Here is a 9,739-nt window from a genome sequence, read left to right on the forward strand (position 1 = left end):
TGTAAACAAGTGGCTCTAACAAGAACAGAAAATAAAATGACAGCTAAATAGAGCGCCCAGCAGCCCACTGTGAGCAATCCCTCAGGAGGAAATCTGTAATTCCAGCTGGGTGTGTTGGGGAAAATTCCCGGCAGGAGCTGTTGCTTGACCCATGTTAGGAAGGTTTTATCTGGAAGGAGGGAATGGGGTGGAATGTGGGCAGAGGAAACACCGTGAACAGAGGCAGGAAGGCAGGAAACTATGGGGTGTGCTCAACACGTCCGTTGGTTACTGTACTTTGTCCTCAAGGTCATCCCCAATGACAGTGTCAGGAGGAATCTTTCCTCCTCCGCCTGCAACAGCACTTTCTTCCATAAGGCATCTCTCCCCAATATTAACATGCTCTGTTGACTTGTCTTCTGCATCTCACTCAGAACTTTTGCTTCTGGGGGCAAGGACCAGGCTCCACTCACCCCTTTATTCTCTAACTGGCGTAGTTCCCGGCACAAGGCTGGTGCTCAAGGACTCTAAGGAAGACCATGAAAGAGTTGATCTTGCATTCAGTAGGCAATTATGAAACAGCAAAGGTTTTGCATATTTTTGAAAGACGTCTTGAACAATTTGGTACCACTTCTATGAGAGAGGAAGTGGAAGAGGTATAGGATGAGTTGTCTAGAGGAGAGGGCAGTGATGGTGTCTCTGGGGTGAGGAGTGGTGAGACGGTGTGTCACTTATCGCTAGGGTTAATCATAGAGAACTCATGAAGGTGAGCCAACCTGAGAGCAGAATGGAATTTTGCTTGGATTTCTTGATCAGAGTAAGCCAAAACGAGTTTACCTTAATAACTGGTGATCTTTCTTTTCAACACGATTGAGCACATCCTCATAGGTGATGAATCTGCATATGTCATATTTTCCCCGTCACTTATTGTCAGATGTGCTTCACTTTTGCAAGCAGCTCTTTTCTTTTCTGGGTTAGTTTCCACCTCGTGCAGTGGTGATACCCAAACACTCACCTCCAAGAAGAAGCATCCCACCATATCTTCATCTCTGTCAGAACTCCCTTTACACTTTGTGTCTGTAACACGTTCTCTGGAAATGGTCTGGAAGGGAGAGGAGAGATCACTGGGCTAAATGTTCATTTTAAGAAAATTGGAATATAGTTGATTTACAATGTTGTGTTAGTTTCAAGTGTACAGCAAAGTGATTCAGTGATTTCAAGTGTACAGCAAAGTGATTTCAAGTGTACAGCAAAGTGATCTATATGTATAGATATATACATACATATATATATATTTTTCAGATTCTTTTCCCTTGTAGGTTATTACAAAATATTGAGTATAGTTCCCTGTGCTGTACAGTAGGTCCTTGCTGGTTATCTATTTTATATCTAATAGTGTGTATATGTTAATCCTGAACTCTAATTTATCCTCCTCCCTCTTTTCCCTTCGGTAACTGTAAGTTTGTTTTCTATGTCTGTGGGTCTATTTCTGTTTTATGTATAAGTTCATTTGTATCATTTTTTTAGATTCTACATATAAGCCGTATTACATGACACTTGTCTTTCTCTGACTCACTTCACTTAGTATGTAATCTCTAGGTCCATCCATGTTGCTGCAAATGGCATTATTTCATTCTTTTTTTATACAATGGAATATTACTCAGCTATAAATGTTCATTTCACAGTAGCGAAATGAGACTTTGACTTTTTAATTAACTTGCCTAAAATCCCACGGGCTGTTAACAGCAGAGCTGAGCATGAAGATGCAAGTGAACAGACCCAGTCATTCAAAACTTAGTCAACCCAGTGGGTCTTCACTAAATGGTGATGACAGTGGTGTTCAATTAGATCAAGGTATAATTTGGTGTCATCCACCATCAGAAAGAAGGCTCCGAGCAGATGATTTTTTTTATGTGATAGATTGTTTATATGTTTATCAATCGCACAGTGTGCAAGAAGGAGGAAGAGAGGAACTGACATTTTCAACCACCTGTTTTATTTCATGCATTATGTCAGGAAAGTTACAGGCATCATTTTATTCTTGCAGCCAGCCTGTGAATTAGACATTATTCCCGTTTCCAAATGAAGGGAATACCTAGAAACAGTAATCAACTTCCCCTGGGTCACACTAGCAAGTAATGGGGGCAAACTCAGCTTTGTCAGATCCCCTAAACCTCTGCCTCTCGGATCACAGATTCTTTGAGGTGTCATACAGGTGTGAAATAATAATCCCGCCTCACAAGGGTCCTAAAGAAGTCTTGAGAAAGGAGTCGCTGGCTCTGACAGGTTATGGGTGTGTGTTGAAGGTTGGTCCCGACGCCTTCTGCCATTCCCATACTCCCTTCTGGGATGTGAAGCTCGCGTTGCTTCTGTCAGTGTATATCAAACGTGGGCTTTCTCCTAACTGGGCTGATGCCCCAAGAATGTAAAATTCTTCTTCTCGGAATGATGTAGAAAGTTCAAACTGCACGTTTTGTGGCTGCGTCTGTTTGCCGTCTTTCAAAGGTTCTAGGTCTGTTGCTGTTTGTGACACTGCAGCTCTGCACGGATGCTGGGGGGGTCGTATTTTTTTGTTTTTGCCGCGATGCCTTCAGCAGCTGCCTCTGTTGAAGCCACAATCTGCCTCCTCCTCCAAGCTGACGAAGTGTGAAAGGTTTTTCAATATCCCTGGCCTTTGAGGTAAAAGAGTTTCTCTCAGTCAGGGCAACCCGTTACTGTCCCAGTACCCAACCGCTGTTCCCCATGACGGCCATTCTGGGTCACTTTCTCCCTGGCACATCCCAAGTGCCACATTTGGGTTTTGAAGTATATATATGGGTTTTCAAAGAACCTCAGGCATAAATATTTCTGCCAGAAAATAGGAATGATTTCATGAGTGTGAAAGTAGTTTATAAATGAAGCGGGTGGTGTCAAGTTGCCATTGCTCTGGAGGACAGGGAGTCAGGTCATTTACACTTCCCTGCAATGTTGTTCTATTACAGTGCACTGCTGGGCTACATTACTTTTCTTTGAGCCTTTTAATGTATTTTTGGGAGAGGGCTGGTCAGTGAAATGACGGATGGTGAGTTCTTGCAGAAAGGCAGGCTTGCCCCGGGAAAGAGGTGCTCGCCACTTCTGAATTCAGACTGTAAACGGCAGCGGGCATTTGACTGCTAAGGCTTCTGGTCACATCTGGCAGCGTGATGCATGAGACCCCAAGCTGCAATAAAAGGAAAGTAGATTGCAGCTCGCCTGGTCACCTGAGGTTGATAGTGGAGCTTGGCAAGGGGGTGGGGCGTGAGCAGCCAGGGGTCTGGGAATGGTGCCAGGAACGGAAGCAGTGGTCACCTGCTGAAACAAGGAGGAATGGGACCCGTTTGCTTTTCTTCTACAAAAATAGAAATTGACCTGAGAACTGCATTCCAGAGCACCAGAGTCAAATCAGGAGGCATCACAGCAAACACCTCAATTTGCTTGTTTGCCAGTAGGGTTTCACTGAGTATTCACATCTTCAAGAGGTGACTTGGGGATGATGGGGGTAAAGAGAACACCGACAGAAGGGGCTTCAAGTCCCACCATCTGTGGACTGAGCAAGGGACTCGTATCTATTTTCTACATTGTGGCTCCAAGGAAGGTTTTGCTTCATCTGATAAATGGTTGCTGCTTCTGAAGACAGTTTGAAAACTACCAATTTTGTCCAGAATACCTAGAGCAGCTTTGAGACCCTGCAGACACTTCCTGAACCTACAAAAAGCATTAGATAACTAATGAGGACCGACTGTATAGCACACGGAACTCTACTCAGTGCTCTGTGGTGACCTCAATGGGAAGGAAATCCAAAAAAGAGGGGTTATATGTATACGTATAGCTGATTCACTTTGCTGTACCGTCGAAGCTAACACAACACTGTAAAGCAGCTATACTCCAATAAAAATTAATTAAAACAAACAAACAAAAAAGTTAAGCATGAAAAGATTAAAACTGGGATTCAAAATAAAATAACATTTTTCAGTTAAAAAAAAAAAAAAAGACATCCAGTAGAAGGGGTGCTAGAGTGATAGGGTCTGTCTTAGGTCAGTTTCTTCCAAGAAAGACACTTCAAGCCAAGGATCTGAGTGCAAGGGATTTTCGAAGGAGAGCCGACAAGTAAAAGCATTGGTGGAGGGTGGAGGGTGCAAGATAGGGAAGGGGTAGGAGGGAGGCAAGGCTGAAATTTCAGGAGGAGTCCCGGCCTCGGCCTGATCCCACAGGGAGCTCTGGAGCAGAAGAGGAGGCGGCGTGACCTCCCGTCTGAGAATGAGGAGGGTCGTCGTGTGGCCGTGGGAAGGCTCCTTGGCCGCTCAGGACAGGTTCCCTCTCCTGCAGAGCAGGGGGACTGGGCGGCATGACCTCTGCGGCCCCTGGGAGCCCTCGCTTCCTTTGACCTTGGGGCAGCAGCGTGCCATTCATCTCTTGTTCAGACTCCAGCTTTATATCATCACTTACTGTACAGAACTCATCTCAGACTTTGCAGTGTATAAGGTGCAGTTCTGGGCACTGTGGAAATAAGAAAGGTGATGGGGGTAGAACAACCATTTACACTGAGATTTCACATCTGTTTGTTCATTTAATCCTCACAACAGATTGCAAGGTAGGCAACTCCCCTCATGCTCCCCGTCTGGCTGGCGGCACCAGCTTGGGGCAAAAACACATTGATGTTTCTTAAGTTTTTTGAGTCATTGCTCTAGGATTTAACTACCAGATTTGAAGAATTGGTGTCTTCCTCTCAAGGTCTCCCTGTGCTCTAATTTGCTAAAAGTTCTAAAATTCACAAAGCACATTTCACTTTGTCTTCACCACATCTCTGTTGATGAGGTGCCCAAGGAATAGGGCCTGGAATGTGGACATTTTGGGGTCACGGATAACATTTGCTTCCTGCAGTTGGGGAGCATTAATTATCTGTCGGAAAATTACTACTGAAGCTCTTTGGTTTCATATCAGGAAAACCCACCACCTATTGTTCTGCTGAACGGAGCACTTGGCCTTTTTTTTTTTTTTTGCGGTACGCGCGGGCCTCTCACTGTTGTGGCCTCTCCCATTGCGGAGCACAGGCTCCAGACGCGCAGGCTCAGCGGCCATGGCTCACGGGGCCCAGCCGCTCCGCGGCATGTGGGATCTTCCCGGACTGGGACACGAACCCGTGTCCCCTGCATTGGCAGGTGGACTCTCAACCACTGCACCACCAGGGAAGCACCACTTGGCCTTTTGATGTAAGTTGAGCGTGTCTTTCTCCTGACCCAGCCCTTGGAGAATTACTCCTCCTAAATGTGGATTTGTGCTGGACTCTTGGTGTTCTCAACCTGCTCTATTTAAGTTGAGAAACAAATGGCAACAACAACGACTGCCCTGTCTGTCCTGGGCAATCAGATTCCATCCCGTAGGTGGAAGGAAGAACAGGGCGTGTCCTGAAGAAATGGGTGCTCCCTGCTTTCTCACATTCTGGGTCAGAAAAGAAGCCAGCCTGAGCCAGATGTGGGCAGGGAGCTGGAGGGGACCTTCTTTCTGTGCACCAAGGAACGGCTGTCTGGTCTCTGAAGGAGGGATTGGTAGGGGGGTCTCATCAATGAGGGTTGGATGCCTCCTCCACCAGGAAGGCTGCCAGCTGTGAAATGAAATCCCAAGTTTGAGTTAACAGTTGTGTGAGACCCAGGAACAACCTCGGGAGAAACATACGCCACTCGTTGCTTTCTTGTTTGCTATTCCTCTAGCATGGAGTAAGGTTTGCCAAACCCCAGGCAATGTTAGAAACCGGCGGGGTAGCGGGTGCGGAGAAGTGAACAGACAAGATTGTGCCCAAGCTTAGAACAAACCAGGATACTTTCTGTAAAAGAAATTGTGGAGTAATGACAACTTGGACCGTGAATGGCTGGAGAAAGAAGAAATATCTGCAACCAGAGCGGGTTAGTAGAACCATTAAGCAATGCTTGGAGAGCCATAGTCATTTCGGAGAGGGGGCAGCCCCAGGAGAAAGACCGGGTGCTCTGTCGATTCACAGTCATGGGGGTGGCAGTTTCTCTAACTTGAATATTAAAGGAAATATGTCTTTGATGTCTTTCCCAGGATAGTGAAGTGGAACAAAGCAATAATATTTTTGAGTTAGGAGTAACAGTGACACTTATTACATGCCATATGTTTTGTTTTACATTTATTAGCTCATTTAATCATCATAATAATCCTATGGGGAAACTGAGGCACAGAGAAGTTAAATGACCTGCTGAGATCTGCAAGTGATCAAGGTGGGCATCAGTTGCATATACAGCTATTTTCTCCTTCTGTATAATAGTTGAGGATTCTGAGTCCTCTAACCCATTTGATAAATTACCAGAGGCGAGCTGGGATTCGAGGCCTGATTGTGTCTTCAGATCTGTGCTCTTTTCTCTCCTTCTGCATCATGAAAGGAATGAACGGAATCAGGTCCTTCTATTCTGTCCTGTGTCCACTTTGTTGTTGGGGACTTTTCTGTCTTGTCTACACGTCCTAGTCCCTATGGCTTCTAAATCCATAGGATTTAAACCACACACATATATACACACGTGTTTCCGCATGCACGCAAACTCACACACATACAAACATAGATACGCACACATGCACATATGCACTCACATATGTGCCCACCCATGCATAGACACATGCACATACACATAGACAGATGCATATATTCAAATACATGCACACACATGTGCCCACACTTATGTGCCCACACATGCATACACACAGATGCACATACACACATACACACGCCCACACATGCGTATACACACAGAAACACATCTCCTTTCATTGCTGAAATAGCACTACTCAGGCAGTGACAGGGAAGGTAGGCTGATTCACACTGTGGCTGACTTTGTTGGTTTTAGAGGATTTTGAAAAGTTTGAAAGGATATTGTTGGTGGCAAATAGACATTTAAAAAATGTCAGGTCACCCTCAGAATGGACGCTCCTCCCGTAATAGACTTATGTTGGCTGCTTAACTGCCACACCACCTCCTACAGACGGGCCCCCGCTCCTTGTCTAGACATTTCAGACGGCTGAGAAGGGTGGCTCTCTCCTACAGAGACAGTGCTCCAGAGACAGCGCTCATGGAGATTACATGGAATTAGGTGATGGGCAGAGGGAGACGCTTCGTTACACAGAGATCAGACAATCTACTGAATAAACTGTGGGGCTGGCGTGTACCGGGGAAGGGAGTAGACGTGGATTTGGACCTCTGTTCTGTGCTGGCTGTGCAGCCTTCGCGTCTTTGACCTTGAGTGTCCTTGCCTAAGACGCATGGGGTCAGACTCCTAATTTCTGCGGATGGTGTGAGGGTTGGTGGTGCTCATTGTTGGGTCTAACCCAGTGCAGAGGGCATAGTCGGAGCTCAAAAAATAGCTATAGTTACCATGATTTCTGCTTTCAAAAATTGAATAAAATGATCAACATGCTCTTGACAGTATTTGCCAAGTATCTTAGGACTGAAGGATTCCTGTGATCTCCTAAAAGATGCCCTGGTTCTTCCCAGGTTTCAATCCAACCAGCCTCCACTGAGTACCTATGACGTGAACAGACATAATGTGAGTCCCATCTCCCAGCAACATGGAGCAGTCGATGCCCCCATTATGCACAAGGAACCTCCCATCTCTTGCTCCCGTGCTGCTGTGTGGTGGAACTTGGTCCTCTGGCCTCCCTTGTCCCTACCAGGCGCCAGATGGCTCAGCAGAGCCCTGGCAGGAGCATCAGAACTTGGTTGGATTTCCACTTACCCCCTTGGTGGTGGAGGAGGAACATTGAGGACGTAGGATTAACAGCCAGTTTGAGTTTGGGGCGGAGGTTCTTGACCCTGGCTGCATATGAACATCGCTTGGGGAGTCCTTAAGACCCCCAACACCCCCAAAACAAAATCCCATTCCAACTTAATCCGAATTTCTGGAAATGGCATCAGAGTGGCAGGGAAGGTAAAGCTCCTGGTGCTTCCCATGCTCCCAGGCTCGAGAACCGTGGGTCTGGAACCTGCAGATTCCACACACCACCATCAAGGCTACTTTCCTCTATCCCACTGTTGCCCGACTTGCGTGATCAGGAGAATCCCCTAAGGTGTTTGTTTGTTAAGGGTCCCCCAGGCCTCTTCCTGTAGATTATAGTTCTTTCCATCTGGGGTGGCCCCTGAAACTTAGAGATTTAAAAAAAAAAAATAAATGTATTTATTTTTTTATTTTTGGCTGCATTGAGTCTTTGTTGCTGCGCACGGGCTTTCTCTAGTTGCGGCGAGCAGGGGCTACTTTCCGTTTCGGTGCACGGGCTTCTCATTGCGGTGGCTTCTTGTTGCAGAGCACGGGCTCTAGGTATGCGGGCTTCAGTAGTTGTGGCTCGCAGGCTCTAGAGTGCAGGCTCAGTAGTTGTGGCACACGGGTTTAGTTGCTCTGCGGCGTGTGGGATCTCCCCAGACCAGGGCTCGAACCCGTGTCCCCTGCATTGGCAGGCATATTCTTAACCACTGTGCCACCAGGGACCCGTCATCTGGAAGCTGGTAAAGACTCAGGGGAACGTGTTTGCCACTGACGCCATTCTGGCCACACTGACGAGCTGCACCCGCTCTGTGTATTCCCGGGACATGGTTGTCCAGAGAGTCGGGTCCAAGCTCTTCTTTGACAAGAGGGACAAAACTGTGACTTTGACCTCCTGACGGTGAGTGAGGCAGCCAACGAGTCTCCTCAAGATGAAGGTAACTCCTTCAACTCGCCCTGCAACCTGGCCATGGAAGCAAACCTTACATCAACCACCACTTCTGCCCACAGTACTTGAGGATGGGGAAGGAAAGATACAACTTCCCCTCCCCAAACCCGTTTGTGGAGGACGACATGGATAAGAATGGGGTCGCCTCTGTGGCACGCCGTCACCACAGGTGGAAGCTCGGAGTTGACACTGACCTCATCGTCCGCTGTGAGCACGACGGCGTCATGACCGGCGCCAGTGGGGTTGTGTCCTTCATCAACATCAAGACCCTCAACGAGTGGGACTCCAGGCACCCTAATGGCGTTGACTGGCGTCAGAAGCTGGATTCTCAGTGAGGGGCCGTCATTGCCACCGAGCTGAAGAACAACAGCTACAAGTTGGCCCGCTGGACCTGCTGTGCTTTGCTGGCCGGATCCGAGTACCTCAAGCTTGGTTACGCGTCCTGGTACCACGTGAAAGACTCCTCATGCCACATCATCCTGGGCGCCCAGCAGTTCAAGCCCAGTGAGTTTGCCAGCCAGATCAACCTGAACGTGGAGAACACCTGGGGCAACCTGTGCTGCGTCATCGACACCTGCATGAAGCTGGAGGAGGGCAAGTACCTCAGCCTCAGGGACCCAGCAAGCAGGTCGTCCGTGTCTATAGCCTGCCCGACGGCACCTTCAGCTGGGATGAGGACGACGAGGAGGAGGAGGAGGAGGAGGAAGAGGAAGAAACCTAAACCAGACAGTGAGGTGGAGCTGGGGTCTGGGATTCTGCCGAGCCGGGGAGGGCCTTGGATACCTGGTGGAATGTTTGTCTGATTGCCGCTCGTCAGTTGGAATAAAGGATAAGTCTATTTCGTCTCTTAAAAAAAAAAAGAGGGCTTCCCTGGTGGCGCAGTGGTTGAGAGTCCGCCTGCCGATGCAGGGGACACGGGTTCGCGCCCCGGTCCGGGAAGATCCCATGTGCCGCGGAGCGGCTGGGCCCGTGAGCCATGGCCGCTGAGCCTGCGCGTCCGGAGCCTGTGCTCCGCAACGGGAGAGGCCAC

The 9,739-nt window shown here is 48.0% G+C and overlaps 1 pseudogene; it reads left to right on the plus strand.

Annotated features, from left to right (window-relative positions):
• The first annotated feature begins 5,859 nt into the window (after positions 1–5,859).
• LOC125961713 (eukaryotic translation initiation factor 3 subunit D-like) lies at positions 5,860–9,515 on the plus strand (annotated as a pseudogene).
• Positions 9,516–9,739: the final 224 nt, after the last annotated feature.

This window comes from Orcinus orca, chromosome 17 (assembly GCF_937001465.1).
Source record: "Orcinus orca chromosome 17, mOrcOrc1.1, whole genome shotgun sequence".
Taxonomy (NCBI): Eukaryota; Metazoa; Chordata; class Mammalia; order Artiodactyla; family Delphinidae; genus Orcinus; species Orcinus orca.